The following is a 20,286-nucleotide window of genomic DNA, read 5'->3' as shown; positions in this document are numbered from 1 at the left end:
TGAGACATTGTGAAAGCATTCTTCAGCCCCAATTTAAATGTGTATTGATCAGAGAAAAGCTTAGGAGCTCAAATCTAAACAGCACTGCAACCCTGCACACTTAAATAAACTCTTTGTTTCTGACATCATATTTTAAAGAAATCACTAACTTTTTAGACCCAAATTATCACTTACTGAGTAACTTCACCCATTTGTATTTATTCTTACATTTTCCTTGAGTAGTAGTGGGTTAATGTCATGATTTAAATGAAGTATTGATCAGTTTAGGAGGGGAGAATGGAGAGAGAGGGAGCGATTGTGAGGGAAAGAAAGCTAGACCAGGGTTATCGTGTGGATCGCACACAAGAAAGAGACTGCTAACGGATGAGACACGTTTTAAGCGATTCCGTAAAATGGATTTCTGCATAAACTGCATTTTTAAATTAGGAATTACAGCCAGGCTCTACTGTGTGACAAGTTGTGGGAGGCAAAGATGGACGCTGAATTGACAACAAGGTTTTGAGCACTACAGAAAGGGAAAGAATTGCCTTTTTTCTTCTTCTTTCTTGTTGTTTTCATGGAGCATTTGCCAGTCCAAACACAGATGCTTAAAGAGTTTTTGTCCTGCTAGCTGTTTGTGGGTCAATAGTGTCTCCAGGACACCTGCAGCAGTATCGGGCTCACCGGACAAAGCCTTCGTCCAACTGAACCAGGAGGTTGGTCTGTTCGTCTTCTGCTTGCTATCCTCCCTTCCTTTCACCCAACCTCTCTCCTCTGCCTCTCTCTCTTTCTCTGTCTTATGCTTACGCTCTTCCCCTCCATCCCTTCCTCTCTTGCGATTTACCTCTGGTGATTTGTATAAGTTATTGGTCTGTTTAATATTATTGGATGTCTTTGAGACTAGTGCAGAATTGCAAGGACTTTTCTAGTTTTCTATTGCAGCTTTGTATAATACAAAACACAGAGTAGTAAAGTTCAGAGAATCTACTTTTTTAGCTTTATCAAAGATCAAAAATATGTTGAATTACTATATATATATATATCTGTGTGTGTGTGTGTGTGTGTGTGTGTGTGTGTGTGTGTGTGTGTGTGTGTGTGTGTGTGTGTGTGTCATTTGTATTCTTACCTTATCTATAATTTGTCTTAATATTCTTCTAATTACATGACACATATTTAATGAATGAATACATTAGGCCTGCCTCTGACGGATTTAACTTCTTGACTTTATTTGGGAATCTCATTTTAGCGGATCTATTGTTCATCGTAGCCTTAACAGAGTAAGCAAGTTTGCTGCACAGAAAGAGTAGCCTCTCTGTTTCAGATTGATTTTTCTCCTCTTCTCGACACCCTGCCTCCTTTGTGGTTCAGCATTTGGACATCCTGAAGCAAATATCTCTCAGTTGATGCCTGACCAGCTGGCGAGCTACATGGATCTTATAAGGACCAGCTGTATGCCACAATACCTGAAGCAAGTTCAGAGCTCAACTAGGCCTAAAAGCAGCAGAGAGAGGTACAGTGTTTACTGCTAAGCAAGCATCTTTTTCAGAAGGCCTCAGATTCAGTATCATCTACAGCAGATTGGTAGATTTAGAGCAGGACAGCAGTTTGAGCAGTACACCTTTTTACACTGCAATGTTTCATAGAAAGAGAAAGCATTATCAAAAGCAATGAGGCTACAGTGGCTTCAGTTAGTGGAATCACAACAAATATGCTTCATGTTAAATGGACAGACCAAATGTCTTCAATATTCTGACAAAAGATAAATGTTTTGTGATGTTTGGAAGTAATAAATATGGTACAGAGTATTTTAAGAGAGAAAGATAATCAACCAATCTGAGACTCGATTGATCAGTGGTGGATGTGTCACCTGTTGCTAAGCTTCAAGGCAGACTGATTCTGGTGTTCAGATATGTTATTCCAACCTTCACAGAGCTGTACAGAAAATACACAGAAAAACTGAAAATGCTGTGGTGTTTCTGACTCCTTTTGAAAATTATATTTTTTTAGTTTTACCCTTTTTTTGTTTGTTTTTTAAGATATCCATATGCAATGCATAAAAGTCAAACAAATAATGACAAGCAATTGAAGTTACTGTTTGTAATGTACAAAGTGTAGTGTTGCTTTGTATTTTGAAAATCCATTATTATGTAAGTCATGGTTTGAAGTTAATGTTGTTTTGAATTAATACTCTATCTAAGACACAAAAAATAAAGTTGGATATCTGTACCCTGCGATCAACTGGCAACCTGTCCAGGATGTACCCCACCTCCCACCCATAGACTGCTGGAGATAGGCACCAGTTTCCCCTCGACCCACTATGGAAGAAGTGGTAGACAATGACTGACTGAAAATCCGAGTTACTTATTACAACCAATTGCTTTATTATGTACACCTTGCCAATAATGGGTTGGACCCATTTCCTTCAGAACTGTCCTAATACTTTATGGCATAGATTAAACAGTTCAACAACCTGTTGATACAAACCAGGATGGATCCATGCTTTCATCTTGTTTTTGCCTAACTCTGAACCTACCATCTGAATTTTGGATGAGGCAAAATTTTCTAAATGTGTTATTGGCAAATCTTGGCGTGCCTTTACAAATTGTACCCTCAGTTTCCTGTTTTAGGTGAAAGGAGGGACATCATTTTGTGGAGGTGTGATATTCTGCTGCATCAATGTTTGGGATGTTGTGAGCTCTGAGATGGAGTATTCTCCTTACCTTGGTTGTAACAAGTGGTTATGTCAGCATGTGTTGCTTTTCAGTAGGGATGTACAATATGTCTTGTCTTCCATATATACTATTATAGACTTCCCCAGGTATTTGACTATAATTTATGGGAAGATAGCGTAACAGCTCTCTCTTTTTTCCCCTCATATGATAATACATAATCAGAACTGGAGCAGGCAACTAGTGTTTTTTCTTTTAGGTTCTCCTCCTTGGTATTTGTGGTTTTGTTTGTTTTGCAGTAATTTCAGTAAAAGTTCATAGAATATACCCGATGACTTGTTTGTCTTTATTTGCTACTGTTTGACTGATGTTGCAGACAGTTTCTTTGACAGAACCAATCCATAATTTCTTAGCAGAGCTTGCAGAACAGAGCAAAACCAAGAGATAAATGTGAGATGCAATTATTGATTAAAATCAGACCTGAAACTCACTTGGACCTACCAGAATAAGGCACTAAGTGGTCTGAACCTTTTGTTTTTTTTCTGGCACACAACTTGGCCATGATCGTGATTCTCTAAATTTCTCTATAATCCAGTTGCTCTTTAGGGAAACATTTAGAATAGAATAGAAATGGCCTTCATTGTCACTGATTGGGGAAATGTTATTTTCATGACAGGCCACCATCTTCACCTCTGAGAGTCTAAACAACACACTGATCCAGAAATTGCATTAGAATAAATAGGACTAATGTTTGGATGGAAGTATAGATTAAAACAATTTTAAGCACAATCAGTCAGTTCAAGTAAGACCATGTTGAACAATTGAGTACCATACATTTTGACTGTCATTCATTCATGGACATGCTCAACAAGAGTACACAGGTGGAATAATAAACAAACAATAGAGAAGCATAAGAAATTAAAAATTATGCACTGTAATGCTTTAAATCTAAAATTTTTCTGGTATGACACCGATTTATTATTAGATTCTTTTTTTTCTAAGGGCCAGTTCTTTTTTATAATTACGCAGTTAGCTTTGGTTGTAAATGCTGCTACATAGTGTGGACTGAATAGTGACTCAGCCCCTATTTGATGTAGCATAAGAAAATATAAACTCAATATACAACTTTTAACATGTGGCAAGTAGAACTGTATATCAAATTGCAACCATCATTGCATTTCAGTGTGTCAAGTTTGTCACTCTCAAAGGGCTGTTTGGAATGAGGTATAACAAATGTCATGCATTTATGCTGTGCATTTCGGTAATATAGTCAGCCAGTTGGATGCAGATGGGCTCTAACTGCCCTTAATACCCATGCCAGATGCACATTTTAAACTCACAGCATTATGAAGGCAAATGGTAATAGTAAAGAAAGAAAAGTTGGAAAACTGTGAAATAACCATAATGAATATTGTCATGACAGTTTTCAGCAGGAGTATTGCAATTATATATTTTTCTATCATGAAGCCCTTGTAACAAGGAAATGTTATTTTTTATTGATGCTAAATACTAGTAATGTTAAAAAAAAAAACATGAACAAAGAAAGTTTTCAATAATCAAAAGTTAAAAGAAAGTTGATGATGTAGTATTCAAAACTATGACTGGTAAAACTTAAGTATCATAGATGAAAAATGAATAACTTACCACATGATTTGCCATCAGTAAGAACGCATGTTTTGCAATCAGACTACAATCCACGAAAGCTATGACAGCTTTATTTTAGGTCAACAGGTTAAATCTACCTTGGCCACAACGTTGCATAATGACCTTGCAGTGATGCAATCAAGGTGGCAATCTACTTAAGATGTACTGTAAAAATGAAAGCAGAGAAACTAAAGGTTTTTTCTTTCTGTGGGTGGATTACTAATAATAAAGTTTGATCAGCTGAAATCAGTGTATCTGGAGAGTTTAAAAACATCGATTACAGAAAATGTTACAGCTTTTTTCTTTGTTTCTTGTTTAGCTTTAAATGACAATTTATTTTTTACAATACGTTCCATCAAGTGCTTTTCATAGAGGGTAATTAAATATAATGCAATATATACACAACAGGCATATACATGTAAATCATATAATACATGAATTAATAAAACATTAATCATTTTGCCCTACATTCGCAAAATACAGTTGTGCTTTTTCTAGGCTCCTAATGTCTCAACTATAGCTTATAATCATGCTAAAATGTCAGGTGCTGAAAATTAAGTTTACATGACTGTAGTCTCTACAGAGAAGGGTACACCTGTGACAATTTTTGCACTTTTCTGCAGCTTTTTTATCAATTGAACTTGACCTTTTTTGCAGATTTAGAGCAAGGCAGGTTAAGAAATACCTATTTTTATCGTTTGAAGGTCATGTTCTCTCGTCATGTTCTCTCGTCAGGAAATGAGATTATTATATAAATGTTATGTGGCTGAAGTGGAATTCCTCATATCTTTGCAGGTTAGTCTGTGGATGTTTAAATTCTTTTTTTATATCACATATATCTGTCTCAGAGTTTCCCTTTTTATATGGAGGGACATTGTAGAGTAGTAGTGCAGCTGAAGGCCAAATTAAAGTGCAGGGGGGATCAGACTTTTACAGTGGAAGCCCCTGGTCTATGAAACAAACTGTCCCTGGATATTCGTACAGCAGAGACTGTACAGTCCTTTAAATCCCCCCTGAAAACTAGTTTTTTCACATTGACTTTTAACTTGAGTTCAGTTCAGTTCCTTCAGACCTATTAGGTTGTAGTGTTTTCATACTTTAGTCTTCATTTATCCTATTTTTGTTAGGGTTTTTGTTTGTGTTTGTTGGTTTTATGGTTGTCTCCTGAGCCTATTTTGTTTGTTTTTACCATTTTGTGGAGCTCATTGGTCAACATTGTCATTGTTAAATGTGCTATATAAATAAAATTGACATTGATTGTCAGACCACTCAATGCTAATGAAGCTGAACACAGGTCATATATAAGAATGCACAGTGATGGAAATCTGATGTCTCAATTTTGGTCAATATTTTAAAGATATAATAAAAAAAAGTTATTTCTATTACTTAATATGTATAATTCTTTTTTTAAGTTTATAGACTTACCTAGGTCTTGTTTTTAAGTTTAGAAGTCATGATACATTTTTACTTCAAGCAGAATTTATCACTGTGTGATTGAACGGATCGTTCATGTAAATGAGGATCAGTTGCTCCAAAGATATATCACTGTCATGCTATACAGATTATTCTTATTTTTGTCTTAAATAATTTATGTAGTTCTAAATGTTTTCTATATGATTTCATTGTTACATAAAAGTTGTGTTAAAGTCTTAGTCGATTCTAATCATTATTCTTTGTTTTTATACCTGGATTTTTTTGGTTTAACTGTGTTTTATGTTTAGAAAGTTACCATTTATAGTGATTTTGAATATTTATTGCTAATTGTGTCAGAGTAGAGGCTTACAAACTAACAACAGATCAGGTAGCTTTTCTGTAGCTTAAAATATGGTTTATTCCAGATTAAATGTGACAAATTAAATGTGTGCAGTTATCTGGCAATCAGGGCACTGCAAAAGTATAAGGAAATTGAACTATGGTGATGAAGTATATGAACTGTCATGAGCTTTCTCTCACATGCTATCCCCACCCTTCCAGCACTCTCAAACTTGCGACTATCCTGTACAATTTCAAAAATCATAAATACTGCACAACTTGATGATGCATTACAGTAGTGTACAGTATTTTTAAGAGACATACCTTTTCATCAGTACTTGGATAGCAAGTTAAGGGTGATGATGCTCTTATTATAAGAGTCTGACACTGAAAAGAGGGAGAAGACGATTAGGGACAGGAGACTCAGTAGAAGCATTCATGGCTAGGTAAAGAGGACAAGAATCAGATGTCAATGGCAGCAGCAGTCACCCTGTATAAATTTCCCTGAAAATTATATTGCTTTGTTGTTGGTTATTTTAGCACTAATCAGCTGTCTGTGCGTCTGTCACACTAAATAATCCAAGACCAGCCATTCATCCGCACAAGATTTTCTTTCACCACTAACTTGGCCAACACAGATGATAATCGCACATTGTGAACCTGGGTTTAAACATGTGGACTCTTTCCCCCAATGCTGGTCCTAAGTTAAAGAAAAACTAATTAAAATGTAAATTAAATGAAGAAGCTTTAGTTTTGCTGTGCTGTTGAACAAATTAATATTTGGGTGCATTTTATTCAACTTTATTCATGTATTGCATGGGGTACATGCTTGTGCCAGATAGTTTCCTGCGTTAACAGTCTTAAGAAAATAGGTACCAAAACCTGGCAAATAGTTTTGGAGTTGATTTTAGGTCAGTTTTCAACTTGACCTAGCCATTAATATTTAATGCTAATGGTCTAAATAACAATACTTCTCGATCCTGCTGGTGACTAACTGCACCTTCTCCTTTAGCTCTCTAAAAGTTTTTGTTTTATTGATGTGCAAAACATGTTTCTCTTTCAACCTGCACTGTCTGGGTCATATCTCCAAATATTTGATGCCAGCAGTTCTGAATGTTATGACAATAAAAGATGATGGCTTTCTATTGGTGTTTAATTTTTTGGTGTTTAATTTTTTTTCCCAAAACCAGGAGTCATTATTTTCATATTATATATGTATGAAAATATACAATAATTGGCATTGTGTTATCAATGAAGCAGAGTTCATATTCAGATCAAACAGCAGTTAGGAAGAAGGCAGCACCTGTCACATGCTCAGGCAGCAGGGGAAGTTTCCGAAGAAGTCACAGGAACCTCTTGGATAGCTATAATGTCAGTCCACCTTCAGTCTTTGTGGTAACTAACTGACCGATGGGTGGAGGTAGTCTCCACTACTTCCAAAACTGCAAAAGGTTTTAAGTTAATCATTCACCAAAGCCTCAGGAAATAGTTTTTTTGCAGAAAACCAACTGCTGTGTTGTCTTGATGGAAGGATGTCAGCTCCTAGCACTGCTAGTGTGTCCAGCAAGATTTTAAGAAGTTGCTGTGGAGCCAGTGAAAAGCTAAAGATCCAGCCGTCTGTGGATCTGTGTACTTTCCCCTGAAAATATCTGTTATCCAAGGGATGAACACTAACAGGCAAAAGCAGTGGTATAGATGTTTCCTGGAGGTCAGCTTTTTATCATGCTTGGCTAATGGCTCTTTTAGCCAGCCCTTCCAAGCACACTACAATTTGTCCAATCTCACCGAGCAATAGGACTCCTCCACAACAAACTGTCTACAATCCTCCATACATAACCAAAGGCCATTATGTCCTTGTGTTTTAAAAAGAAAGCTCATTCACAGCTCATGGAGCCAAAAATAAACGTAGTTTTCCTGAGGAGATTTTCACGAACAGGCATTGGGTCATTTGAGAATATTCAAACATATTTTCATATCTTGTGTATATTGTCACCTTGCTTCTTAATTAAAAACTTCATTATTAGTAAATGTTTCAAACGTGGTGTTTTTAAGAATAAAAAAGCATCTATTTTACCAAAGGAGATAATTATCTATGCTGTATCATTAAATGTTACCCATATTACGTTACAACCTTCCTCATTACAGAAATGTATATTTCCCTGACTGGATCCAATAAGCATTCAAGGTTGCTCTTTGAAGTTCAAAATGCTCCTTGAAATATTAAGATAAAAACACGTGCTTCCTTAATAGTTTGATGCACAGTGCATAGGAAAGTGATGTTTTTTCTGAAAATACAGTGGCTTGTAAAAGTATTTATACCCCTTTAACTTTTCCACATATTGTCACATTACAACAACAAGCATAGATATATTTCATTGGAAATTTATATGAAAGACCAACACAAAGTGGTATACAATTGTGAAGTGGAAAGAAAATTATACATGATTTAAAAAATTTTTTACAAATAAAAAACTGAAAAGTGCAGTGTGCAAAAGTATTCAGCCCCCTTTACACTGAGTGCAAGTAATTGCCTTCAGAAGTTGCCTGATTATTGCTAATAACTAAATAGAGTCCACCTGCGTCTAATCTCAGTACAAATACAGCTGGTCTGTGATGGCCTCAGAGGTTGGTTAAGAGAATATATGGGAGCAAACAGCATCATGAAGTCCAAGGAACATACCAGACAGGTCAGGGATAAAGTTGTGGAGAAGTTTAAAGCAGGCTTAGGCTATAAAAAGATTTCCCAAGCTTTGAATATCTCACAGAGCACTGTTCGATCCATCATCCGGAAATGGAAAGAGTATGGCACCACTGTAAACCTAACAGGACAAGGCCGAACAAGGAGAGCACTGATCAGAGATGCAGCCAAGAGGCCCATGGTGACCTTGGACGAACTGCAGAGATCCACAGCTCAGGTGGGGGAATGTGTCCACAGGGCAACTATTAGTTGTGCACTGCACAAATGTGGTCTTTATGGAAGAGTGGTAAGAAGAAAGCCATTGTTAAAAAAAACAAAAAACATGAGAAATCCCATTTGCAGTTTCCCAGAAGTCATGTTGGGGGCACAGCAAACATATGGAAGAAGGTGCTTTGGTCAGATGAGACCAAAATTGAACTTTTTGTCAAAATGCAAAACACTATGTGTGGCAGAGAACTAACACTGCACATCACTCTGAACACACAATACCCACTTTCTAAAATGGTGGTGGCAGCATCATGCTCTGGGGGTGCTTATCTTCAGCAGGGACAGGGCAGGTAGTCAGAGTTGATGGGAAGATGGATGGAGCCAAATACAGGGCAATCTTGGAAAAAAGAAGACCTGTTGTAGTCTGCAAAAGACTTGAGACTAGGGCGGATGATCACCTTCCAGTAGGGCAACGGCCCTAAACATAAAGCCTGGGCTACAATGGAATGTCTTAAAACAAAACATATTAATGTGTTAGAATTGCCCAGTCAAAGTTTAGACCTTAACCCAATCAAGACTCTGTGGCAAAATCTGAGAACTGCTGTTCACAAATGCTCTTCATCTAATCTGACTGAGCTTGAGAAGAATGGGCAAAAACTTCCGTCACTAGATATGCAAAGCTGGTAGAAACATACCCTAAAAGTCTTGCAGCTGTTATTGAAGAAATTGGCGGTTCCACCAATGGTGTAATTTGTGGGGGGTTGATTATATCCTGCATTAATAACTCGTTGATTTTCTTTTATTTTCATTTGCCAGCAAAATAGCATCATCATCTGGTAATGTAACACCCCCTCCCCTAAAACAAAAAACAAACAAACAAAAATGAGGTGCATCTGGAGCATTGTAAAGAGGTAGCAGTTCTAACTTGACATCCTGTATTATTCAGAGCCATTCTTGACGATATCTTTCTACAGTATATTTATTTTTCTTTGCATTAGTGCCTCTGGTTTAGTGTATTTCCCCTCTCTAAGACATAAATTATGGCAACACCACATTATTCTTATTCACTTGAAGTTTAGAACATTATATGTAAAAGAAAGGAGGATTTCTGTTGTGCCCCTTATTAGATTTTGTGTTTTGTTTCAGTTTTTTTCTCTTTTTTATTTAAGCAGATGTGCATTTATGTGTATGTGTGGTGGGCACACGCACTGATACCCATTTCCTCTCCCTCCATGTCACCTTTGTTGACTTTGTCTCTCGTCCTGCAGCACTGTCCCCTCAGCCTTCATGATGCATACATCCTATCTTCAGTCACCTACCTAATCCCAGCAGCGCTAGCTAAGGAACAGATAACTGCTGCCAGACACCAGAGGAGAGAGCGGCAGAGAGGGGTGGGGGTTGCAGGGCAGAAAACGATGCTTCACTGATACAATATACAGAGGAATAGAGGAGTGTGCAGATTTTGTAACAACAATACGTTTAAATTTTTAAACCTAAAACATTCAAAATAATTGGATAATAATTGCATATAACATTAAAACAATGTGGTTTAGTTTGTTGTATTTTATTTATGTTTATTTCCATGAACCGATTGGGCATCACCTTGTGATAATACCCAGAAGGTGAAACAGAAATATTAAATATAAATATTTGTTTTATACGAAAATAGATATCCACAATATGAAAAAATAAAAAATAAAAAAAAAATAAATAAAAATGTATAGATAGATAGATAGATAGATAGATAGATAGATAGATATCTATATCTATATATATATACAGCTGCACAGACCACAAAACAAAAAACAAAATACTGATGTCTGATGTTGCTGAAGAAGTGCACAGTACATTTATTACATTTTATTTTTAAATCATTATTGCATTAATGGGGTAACAATAGTAGTATTCAAATTTCCCCTTTCTTGAGTCAGCTCCAGACACCCCCTGCCTACAAGATTGAGTACAAATTGATAAAAATAATGTACAATGTTGGCTGTTCCTTGTGATCTTTTTAATAACAAGTTTTAATGGGGTTTAAAATATATTTTTAAGCAGTATACAAGTTTTGACAAAACAGGAGCAAGAGGCCGCTATAACCTTTCTACAGAGGGTTAATTAGAGCTTCTTACTGCCTTCTCATGCAGGTGTAAATAATTGGGAGTGGGGTGTTCTCTGTCCAGCAGCTGTTGTCACCATGCCAGCTGCCTCACAAGAAAATGACTTTTAGGGCCAAATGATTGCCAATAAAACATTTGATTGAGAGACGAACAGAGTGAGAACCATAAGCAGGTAGGAATCTGCCCTTTAATTTCACCATCTCCAGAGAATTGGTTTTACCGTGCTGGAGAGTAGGTGCACACAAGCAGCTTAGTTGTCTGCCCAAGGACTGAAATTTAATTTAGCTTGTGTATAGCCATTCTGGTTGCATGTGAGTGTGCAAACCTGTGTGTACATGTGCACGCTTCTCTTTAAGCTTGCTGGCATGAGTCTGGTATTTTAAAGTGCTGCAATTAAAAAGAAAAAAGCTTTGCATGATGGGTATATAAATGTTTGTGCTGTTATATTTGTGCTTGCTGTATTTTGTGTTTTCCTTTTCTCCTGTGACCTAAAAATTGCACATTGCATGGTTTCTGCATTATTTTATTCTGTCAGGTTGTGCTGAAGTTTTTATTTTCTTTCTTCATACTGCTTTGTTGTTGCTGGATTTTAACTCATCCTTGTGTATTTTGTTACCCAATGTTTTATCATTGCTTTAACCTGTAAACCTTGAAAAATATCTTCTGTTCCTGCTGGCAACATTTTTTGTTGTAATTTTCTGGTGTTTGTTGAAAGGTGTGTGTAGGGGAAAAAAGCAGCAGCTGAATTGTTCAACAATGGTTACTTTGGCTTTTCACTGCAGCCAGTTTGTAACAATGCTTTGTGTGTATATGCGTGTCTGCTTATGTGTTTAGGTCCAGGTTTCTGATGAAAGCCTCAAGCAGAGGCATATATCAGAGCTCCAGCACTAATAAAAGGCCAGCAAGCTTTGTGTCTCTCCTTCTGGGAACACCACTGATTTTTACTACCTCTCTGACAGCAAGATAAAGTGCCCATCCAATTAGAAAAATATTTGGGCCCATACCTACCAACACCAATCCTAGGTTTTTATTGTTTTTGACTCCTGATTAGGAATTCTTGCTATTTTTGCAACGCGCTTTTTTGTCATCACATTCTCGGTATGAACATGATAATACGCTCTGCGTGTAAGCAGCGTTATGCTTATGCTGTTTTGGGTATTTGGGTTGGCTGTTTTTATTCTTCTTTGTTTCACGGTAGTGAAATGGTGCACCGTTATGTTTTGATATGGCTTTCGGACCGAGACTGTTGATGTTTTAGCATATTGCATGAGATGATTCTTGCTACTGTGTGTTTGGGTGCATGTCATTCTTGTTTCCCCTGTTATCCATCTCTGCCTCATACAGAAATGTGTGCATATACACTTAACTGCTGACGCTAGTCCCCATCTCGTACTGTAGACGTTTTTTCCCCCTTCTTCCCAGAAAGTGCATTAAAATTAAATTCTCTCTTGTTGTTGTGAAAAGAGGCACACGTAAAAAATAATTGGCTGTAGGAGAGAACAAAGGGCTGGCTCCTCTCTCCTCCCTGCACACCACAACCAGGCATTAATACCAAGCCTGCTGCATTGTTCTGCTGTCTGCAGCCATCCCCCTAGCCAGACACTCAGCTCTGGAGAAGTCACTTTTAATGTCTGATAATCAAGGTGAATTTTCAAAAAGCTGCCATTTTCAAATGGTGGGGTATATTTTATGTGTAGATGGGAGTTCAGGAGTGGAGGATCCCTTTTTCGGTGAGAAAGAGAGAGAGAGAGAGAAAGAAAGAGAGAGAGAGAGAGAGAGAGAGAGAGAGGGGGCGTTTTACTAATGTGAAGTGAAAGAGAGACACCTAACGGCTAAAGAGGGAACTGCTAGAAATATTTTGACTGATCATAAATTGTTTGAGAACAGAAAATGGCTGAGATATCACTGCAGAAATTGGTTCAGTAATTTGATTTGAGAGTTTACATAATTATCTATGCAACAAAAGCATACATAATATGATACATAACCTAGCATTCCAGAGCATCCATACCATCTCTGCTTCTGAAGTGTACAGGTAGCGGTTTCTTTTTCTTGTGTGTAGAAAACAGATGCTACATAGTGTTGCCCCTTTCTGAAGGAAATACGTGTATTGTGTTGCTGGGTAATCAGGACTCCAGCAGCCAAGCAGTGGAGCTCCATTTCCCTGCTACAGGGCAGACTCATCTTCTTCTTGCTCCTCTCACCCCCACTTTCCCCCCATGCATGAGGTGTGATTATTTCTCCTTCGCTCCAACGCACCATTATATTCCAGTCTGCAGTTACCCCTCCCTGCTGTCATTTTTCATACCATGTTTTGCCCATGTGCAGCACTGCACATTTGTGCTGTGCCTGTGCAATATGTAAAGGAGGTGAATGTTTGCAGTGTTCAGAATGTAATAAGTATATATTTATTTTATTTTCTGGTAATTTACCGTTTTTTTTCTTTTTCCCCTGTGCTTTTAGAGAAAGGCCAGCACTAGCCATGTATCTTAACAAACATGACTGCTGTGTATGCAGTCATGTTTGACCCGGGTAGAGTTTGGTGAGTGTCGATTTAGCAGCAACGCTGACAGTCAAAATGCTGATCTTTCATGGCTTATTAATTAGGTTTACTTTTTTAAAAATCCCTTAAATGTTTAACACTAAGCAAGCTCGCCAGAATCAGCACTTGGATCATGTCTCATCCTTCACACTGCCCCTCCAGTCTTGAGGCAGAAAAAATATAGCAGGAATTTTGAAGCTTAAAACACAGAAATATGCAACAAACACATGCACATGCTGCTGGAACTGACATTACATTCAGAGAGGAAGTAGATTTAACCCTGTGAAACAGTAGGATTTAAATGGAATCTGTGTTGGGAGCAGCGCAGAACACAAGTCTCCTTCTGCGAGGCTGTCACAGTGGGACACGTGCAAGTTCACAGAACAAGCCAGAAAAATTAACTCTTAAAGATACACTGTCTAATTTTGTCCTTGTCCATATATCCTCTGATTAATCCCTATTTTTGCCACAATTCATCGATTACAAATTAGAAAACATTCATTAAACAGTAACCAAATTGGTTGAGAAATGGAAAATTACAGTAATCTTAAAAATATCAAACACCGAGCAGCAGGTTTGACATACAAGTATGATGCAACCTTTATGAGTGTACCTTATTATCTAATGTTGTCTTTAGAAAAAATGATTCTAATGCAGCCATTCCACTATTTTAAAATGAACTTGGAAACAAAATGTTGCAAAAAGTACTGTATGACTTTAGAAGGTTTTATTCATATTAAGGTGTAATAGTGAAGCTTTACTTGTGCTTGTCGGCTTTGAGTTGCTCCACTGCACATAATGTTATAGTATTTTTGTGTGCTTAATGTTGACTTTGCTAGTTTTTATAAAATTTGACTTCCTCTCAGTGGCTAACAATACCCATCTCCACACCTGAAACCTCATTCAATGCATTGGTGTAACATTGTTCAAAGGTAACTTTGTGTCATGTTCTGCGTGATTGCATAATAGCCACAAACTCAAATAGGCTTTATTGGTTCCCTTGCAGTACTAGTGCTAGAGTGGTAGCATTTTTTCTCAGGCTGGTTGGAGGGCATACTTTCAAAGTGTTGATCTCAGCTGAGGGTGTGTTTTGCCCGTCAAGTGTGGCACAGCAGCTCTGGCTCTGTGCCAGTATGGGCAATGTGCCCACGAGGAGGCAGTGTGTGGTCAACGCTGACTGTAATACTGAGAGGTGTACAGATAGCAAGAGCGATGCTGGTAGATCACAAGTGTGCCTGTGGGAGGGAGGGGGGTGTCTGAGGCTGAATGGCAGGAAAGGTTTAGTCTGCATTTGCATGTGAAATGGCCAGGTTGTAATGCAGCAGGAGAGTAGAGCAAGAAGCAGCAGGGATGAATGAAGAGAAATTTCCCAGGCAGTGTTATGTCACTAGCCTATTACTGATCACTGACTTCATGCTAGCAACACTCCTCAAACTTCCTTAAACTTGCAGCAGAATTTGAATCTTGTTCTTGACGATAAGGAGTTGATGGAACATTTAATCAAGCGTGTGTTGTTTCATTTAATCACGCATTTGATTGTCACCCTTAATTGTGTTGTCTCCTGTTTCTTTATGCAGTGTCTGAATAAATACTTTCACTATGGGACGCAAATGTTATCTTTCTGCTTTGTATGCATTTACATATTGTTTGCCTTTCTGCATATTATCTTTCCCTCTCCTATACTCTTTCTGTTCTCCTCTTTGTATCCTTAAAATATTCTGCACACCCCTCAGCAGTTCCGCATGGCAGACAGCCCTAATATAATCAGTGCGTCTGAATTCTAATTTATACCGTCAGGATAAAATAAATAGTCTGCAGTTAATTATGGGGAGCCAGCTCCTGGCTTTGCCAGGGTGATTTATGAAGTGCACGTAGGCATTCTGCGATGCATTTTTCTTAATTTATTTTTAATCTGTCTTTCAATTAGTTTTACTGCAAATGTCTTAATGATGGCAAGGGTTTGTGTTAATGAGGCCTTTGTGGTGAAATGAACAGGCACTTGTCCCTGTGGGTTGGAAGTTAGAGGCTTTAGGGATGAGGTCATGTAACACTTCCTATGCTACATTAAAGTTAACTCTGTCTTTAAATAAACTCTTTCCCTGCAGTGTCATTAAGCTAACTGCAGATCTTTTGAAAATTTCTACTTGTTTATTTCCAGATTAGCAGAAGTGTTTTTTCTGCCTTATTTGACTTTCTTCCGTGGGTACAGCAACTGTCAGTAGTTCTCTGTGATTGGCATTTTCACACCCATCATCACTGCTGTTTAAGTTGTTTCATTCAGTTGTTGTAAAGAAAGTGCTACTCTATTCTTGAACACAGCCCATTTCCAAGTGATTTTGACAATGCGTGATTGTCCAATTCGCACATCTTGCAGACTACTCACAAATTCAGACCATGAATAGAAGTGGTATTCACAGTGGAATTGTGTTGCTTATTTGTGACTTGCAATCTTACTGTAAAGTAGTGATGTAGTGAAGCTTGCCCAGATAGCATGGAGTAACTAGATTTAGGTGTTGCTGCACGGTTTATGTGGACTCAGTCCTTTTGTTCATGGTGTATTTGTAAGTTGTGACTTAGTTTCATATCAAAGAGAAAAACATTTGCAGTTGGTACTTTAAAAACAAGAAAAATACTTTATAAGGAGTCTTTGATTCATTGTTTTCCCCTTCCTTTCTTCTTGTTAGGGACTATTGTTTTGTGTCAATTAGCATTAACTGTGGTTGTATCTCCACCAGCAGAAACAACATGTGATGGGTTGAAATGCAGGGACCTTTATTGGTCAGTTTCCAGGCAGCTCTGTCCCCAATTGCATGCTCTCATTTATTGCCTCTATATCTAGGCATTTATCTCTTTCCTCCTATCTGCATCTCATTCCATTCTCTCTTTTAAATTTTCCTCTCAAAAACAAAATCTCACATTAAGCAGCCATGCATGGCTCAGTGCAGGTCCTCTCTTGAAAGAGTAAGGGAATCATTTCATTTCTCTTCTTCTCTGTCTCTGTGGCCTCTTCTCCCTGCTCATACACAGATCATTACACACAAAGACCTCATTTTCATCTCCCACTGAGGGCACATGCACGGCTTTAACTAGTCAGCCACGCCATGACCATTGCTGGCGATCAATACCTGTGGTCAAGACTGAGCATGCAGTTCACTGTAAATGGGTCCTCCTGGTCCAACCATAAAACACCTTAGAGGCTGTACATGCAACCCAATAAATCCCTTTTTTTCTTAGTCCTTTGAAAGAGTTAGGTGAGCTTAGTGTATGTTGCACAGAAAACCCACTGAGCTGGTATTATTGTAATTGGTAATGGTCATGACACTCCACAGAAAATACTACTGATCTAGTTCAGTGTAGCAGTTGACTTTTAAAAGATAGTTTGGATTACTTGAAATGTAGTTCTGTGAAATTACCAGTAGTACCTTTCTTGCATGTAATAGACAAATGTCATACCAACATGGGTTTTTACAATAGTGAATATGTTTTTTGTGCAGTTAAGGGGTATCAGCTTGTCAGACTGATTTGATCAAATTTAAACATTTCTAGCAATTTAAAACAACTCAAACTAAATATATCAGTGGAACACAACACTGTATTAAAGGATATTAACGTTCTTCACTTCTACATAAGACTATTATTAATTTTGTCACAGTTTTCTCAGGTTAACCATGTCTGCAGTACTACGCCAAAGTATTTTTGCCATATTCGCCAGTTGTATGAATCCACCTCATCAGTGGGAATATTTCAGTCTGCTCTAAGTCGACCAAAAGTAAACTTTGGGATTTTTTAAAATACTAACGTTGTACAATAGCAATGAATGTGATGCATTACGGTCCTTTTCCAGGTCTTGTAGTTGTTTTTAAGCAGCTGATCAGGTTATTGATACAGCTGGGAGCCTCCACCAGTGTAATTTTGCACAATTAAATGGACTGCATTCAGCTTTCAAAACAACACAAACTTAACGGTCTCTAGTAAAAGTATCGACAGGTAATATCCACTAGTGTCCTCCTAATTTAGCGTTGTATTCCACTGGAATGAACATATTCAGTTTAAGTTGTTTAAGTCGCTAAAGTGAGTTGAAGCAGGGGATCCTGTCACACTAGCTTTTAGCCTTCCACTATTTTCCTACAAACTTACTGAAATATGTCATCTGTGTTCTACAGGAAAGGGAACTGTTATGAATAATACATTCATAAAACCTTACTTAAAAAATCTATTTTTAAATTAGTACAGGAAAACAAATGTTTTGAAAACCATTATGAGTAGATAATGGTTTATTTTTTAAGGTGAATAACTTATATATGCAATTGGCAAATTGCAAATTAAATCATTATTTAAATGTAAATTGTAGGAAATAAATCATTTAAATATATGGACAAGAAGAACTACCGAGTGCTGAAATGTCAAAGCTTCTTTTTCCTTCAGAATACTATTAATTTGTTTGTATTAAGCTTTTTTTTTATCAATTTCAAAATTATAAAATGTCAGTCATTTTCTACTGCTTATTCCATAGTGGGTTGTGGGGGAGCTGGTGCCAATCTCCAGCAGTCTATGGGCGAGAGGCAGGGTACACCCTGGACAGGTTGCCAGTCCATCACAGGGCAACACACAAACAACCAAGCACACACCTAAGGGCAATTTAGAGAGACCAATTAACCTAACAGGCATGTCTTTGGACTGTAGGAGGAAGCTGGAGTACCCGGTGAGAACCCACACATGCACGGGGAGAACATGCAAACTCCATGCAGAAAGACCCCTGGCTGGGAATTGAACCCAGGACCTTCTTGCTGCAAGGCAACAGTGCTACCAACTGCACCACCGTGCAGCCCAATTATAAAATGTATGTTTAAAAACTACTGTGTGTCTTATAGGACTTATGCCCACATTGTTGTGTTTCAGTTTAACCTCTTAAGCCCAAAGGGGTTTTGTGCAGTTTGAGCTCAAAATAACGTGTGCAAATCTAACAGAATATTTCTGAAAATCTACATATTCTATCTAAACAATCACTATGTTAATAATTATGTTTTTCAAATGGGAATGATAATTCTGGCCTTCCTTTGCTCTTGAGTAAACCAGGGTGGATTGAGACAAAATGTATTTTTTAGAATCTGTGAGCTCTCTGCTTACAGCAGACATGCTGGTTGTGTGTAGACGCCGTGTGGTGAACAACTGAGACTGAGTTTTGTGGTTACGTCATTTTGTGCCGAATGTTTATTTTCTGATTCAACTGCCTTTCAGTTTTTACTGGATTTCAGTTTTAACCAGGATTCTACTATTTCTGTGGATATCACATATGTTTATGTTTAACTAATGGAACTTGCAGAAAAGAACGTCGAGGAAAACAAGAGTTAAATTATACTGAGGGTTGGGCTTGGTGAAATCTTTCAATTTAAATAATAATTAATTAATCATTTGTATCATTCAGTTTGGTAATTTTATCACACTTTTAAAGAAGCGGGAAGACTCTGGATATTATCTACCTAAAGATTTATTTATCAATAAAATGAAAGAAAAGTAATTAAATGAATCCACAGGCTACTTTCTGTCAGAACAAAAGAGGGGGAGTTTTACGGTAGGAAATATAATATAAAAAATATTATTGTATTAAATCTGTAATTTCATTAGGTTTTCCATACTCTCTCTCTGTACTTTAAAGAAAGGGTTTTCGAGGAATGATTTTGAAATATAAAATCAATATTTCAAGGGGATGAAAACTGCAAAAAAAAGAAATACTGCAAAATAGTTCTTTGAGATGGATTACAGACTACCAGGGATGCTGTTATCTTGTTGTTGGACCATTTTGTTTGCTGAATGTTGGACCATTTGCATGTTGCCTGACGCCACCAGGCCTTATGGCATCGTCGGCCATTTTGTATCCCAGGACAGTCCGCTACTACAAATCCCAGCGGGCACCGCGGCCGATAGGATGGGGGCGTCGCAGGTCTGATGCCACAGTCAACTGTATAACAGAGTGTGAGACGGCCCACCATTGCTTTTCAGCTTGGAACCGAGACACGGTTACCGGCATCTGAAGCGCATCATTCTGGAGAAGGAAATCCCATGTGGACTTTCATTCATTCTCCCCGTTGGCCAATGAGAACAAACTCATAAAAGAGGCTCCAGGACTAGGAAGGCCCGGAGTTTTCAACTTTACTGATCGAAGGCGTGGATTTAACAGGTAACCAAAAAAAACCACGGAGGTTTCAAGGAGTCGCAATTTTTTCTCCTTGTTTTTTTTTGTTTCAGTTGACTAGTGACAGTCCGTCATATTCTTCACCTTTCCGGCAAGGAGGCCGAGAGGACGAAGACAGACCAATCCCCATCTGAGTTACCCACGGATGCATGGAAACTCTTAACCCCCTTCTCTCTCTCTGGAAGTGGCGCTTCCAAAGCTTCTTTCAACACCATATTCCTCTTGTATTTTTGCCATAACTGCCATAACTGCTGGTTTGATTTCATACACATGCAATGCTGTTGTTTTATTTTGTTTAGTTAGATATTTTACCCTTTCGTGTAGAACTTTGCATGTTTGATTAGGTGAAGATTATTGAATCAGAAGAGCAAGTTGTATCAGGGCTGTTGATTTAATAAATATTCACGTAGATAAAGAGAAGGCGTTTGTGTTTATTTTGTGCAAGAGTGATTTGTCAGTCAAAATAAGATTAAAGTTTCCCACGT

General features: G+C 37.8%; 1 long non-coding RNA gene across 1 annotated transcript; it reads left to right on the top strand.

Moving 5' to 3' along the window:
- Positions 1–324: 324 nt before the first annotated feature.
- On the top strand, positions 325–18,336 carry LOC124866735. Its single transcript, XR_007037893.1, has 3 exons — positions 325–695; positions 1,348–1,489; positions 18,292–18,336. It is a non-coding gene; the product is annotated as an uncharacterized LOC124866735 (long non-coding RNA).
- The last annotated feature ends 1,950 nt before the right edge of the window (positions 18,337–20,286 follow it).

The sequence above is a fragment of the Girardinichthys multiradiatus genome, chromosome 4, assembly GCF_021462225.1.
Source record: "Girardinichthys multiradiatus isolate DD_20200921_A chromosome 4, DD_fGirMul_XY1, whole genome shotgun sequence".
Classification (NCBI taxonomy): Eukaryota; Metazoa; Chordata; class Actinopteri; order Cyprinodontiformes; family Goodeidae; genus Girardinichthys; species Girardinichthys multiradiatus.
Note: the sequence above shows the minus strand (reverse complement) of the source record. Positions and strands in the feature narration are given on the sequence as shown.